Here is a 2,657-nt window from a genome sequence, read left to right on the forward strand (position 1 = left end):
ATTACCGTGAAGTCTCGGTCCTTCTTCCGGGTTCATTTAAATATTATGTTTTATTTACGAGGTCGGATAACAGAGCAGTCTTCTTCTCGAAGTGTGGTACTGCACCCTTGCAGAGCTTCTTCGGTGTTTACCTGTTATCCAACGTTGCCACGGTTGCCCCTAAAAAAAGTATACTCACCAAAGATGTGAGGTCTCCATCTCAGGCGCACTCAGTCCCCGTCGTCAATTAAGGATGCATAGGGATACCATATCAAGGATAGTTTACACACTATATGAATTATGACACAGACTGATTTTTCATTTTGTGTGAAATAAGAAAATTTATTGACAAAACTCAAAGAAGATGAAGATAAACTCCCAAAATATCCAATAATATGAAGTAAATTTTAAATTAATACCATGTCGTTACATTATTACATTGTTCCAAATTATAATTACCAAATAAAATACCGAATCATTTCATTAATTAATTTCTAATTAATTAATTAATTCTGATGGAATATTAATTACCAGATTAGCTCATAAGATTCAATGAATACCAGTGTATTTTATACATACTCACAGGGTAACAATGTTCCTATAAAATAATTGGTGGACCCCAATAATATAATAACAATAATAATAATAAAAATATTATCTGAATAAAAAATTTTTATTGGCTAACTCAAATGGACTGTTGAAACACCAGTAGTCATCTATAATATTGAATGTACACTGCAATAGAAATATTTTATAAAATGTATAAATAAGCAAATGTATCATAATGATGACTAATTAATAAAAATAATTATATTAATAAAATATATACTTAACTACCTTGAGAGATTGATAATATACCTCCACACTATCTCAAATTTGTATATATCCTTGGAGAGCCTCAATGAAAGTCAAGTAAAATAATAATAATAATAATAATAATAATAATAATAATAATAATAATAATAATAATAATAATAATAATAATGATAATAATAATAATAATAATAATAATAATAATAATAATAATAATAATAATAATATTAATAAATGAAATTGTACCAAATATTCATAAACCAATATTCAGAAATACTAATAATATTTCTCCGAATCCAACAAACGGATTATCAAACATATTGAAATTACAATAATATTATAAATATTAATAGTTAATTAATTTAATTACCATTTAATTATTCCGTTTAATACATAACTGACCATCATAAACACTTGATATCATGATTATTTAGGCCTACTAGTCAAACTGTAAAATATACTGGTAACGTACTGAAATACTAATAAAATAACAATAATAATAATAATAATAATAATAATAATAAATGAAATTGTACCAAATATTCATAAACCAATATTCAGAAATACTAATAATATTTCTCCGAATCCAACAAACGGATTATCAAACATATTGAAATTACAATAAAATTATAAATATTAATAGATAATTAATTTAATTACTATTTAATTATTCCGTTTAATACATAACTGACCATCATAAACACTTGATATCATGATTATTTAGGCCTACTAATCAAACTGTAAAATATACTGGTAACGTACTGAAATACTAATAAAATAATAATAATAATAATAATAATAATAATAATAATAATAATAATAATAATAATATAATGATAATATTAATATTTATAAAATAAAGAAATGTAGCCACTAGTGTCCACCCTAACTTAATACCACTGTGTATGTGTAGTCTATTGACTCAGAACATTCACATTTCAACAATTTATTCCACTGGTCGATATAATTTACTTTCATTTACAGAACTGATTTAATTTCTTTACTTACAACCATTTTTCTTTTACCATGACATTGTTACAATTAGTAGAAAATAAATTTTGTTCACTGTGCAAAGACGATAACATTAGCTGCCTGAAACCTGTATCCCAAAATTAATAATAATAATAATAAATTCATTTACCAGATCGTTACTGTACTTTCCATATGCAATTCGTGTTACATAACATGTTCTCTTACAAATGCGAAAAATGTTAAATTAAACATACGAGTACAGTAACCTCATAATTTCCTTGTATATTTGTTGTTGTTGCTTTAGAATCTAAAACTTAGCTTTTCACTGTGCGCGAGCATTTTCCCTATCTTAATTATAAAATGTCGGAGAAAGGTACTCTCCCATATGAATAAAATAGCTCCTAAATTATACTAATATTTACACCAAGCAGGAAAAACACAGCCAAAAATAATAGCCTATCTTGTAAATTAACGCTAATTATATACAAAATATGCAATGAGAATTCGGCATCTTCCACAAATTCTTCCAAAAGAATACCTCGTTGTCACACAATGTATACAAGTTGTCTCAATGATTATTGGTTATTCCAGCGTTCAAATAAATATTAATTCGCTGAAATAACCATTTTCCACAACCCAGATCAACTTTTCTTGTGGTTCACACATAACACAATATCCTGACAATCTGAAATGCATCTCGTTATGTTAATAAGGATCGTAGTAAACCAAAAAATATTAGTAATAACTGATTAATAATAATAATAATAATAATAATAATAATAATAATAATAATAATAATAATAATAATAATAACTACGTGGTGTCCTAGAAAAGTAGTACCAGCAACTGAGCTATAGCAAGCATACATATTAATTGGGTGTTCTCTATGCAAT

The sequence above is a fragment of the Anabrus simplex genome, chromosome 2, assembly GCF_040414725.1.
Source record: "Anabrus simplex isolate iqAnaSimp1 chromosome 2, ASM4041472v1, whole genome shotgun sequence".
Taxonomy (NCBI): domain Eukaryota; kingdom Metazoa; phylum Arthropoda; class Insecta; order Orthoptera; family Tettigoniidae; genus Anabrus; species Anabrus simplex.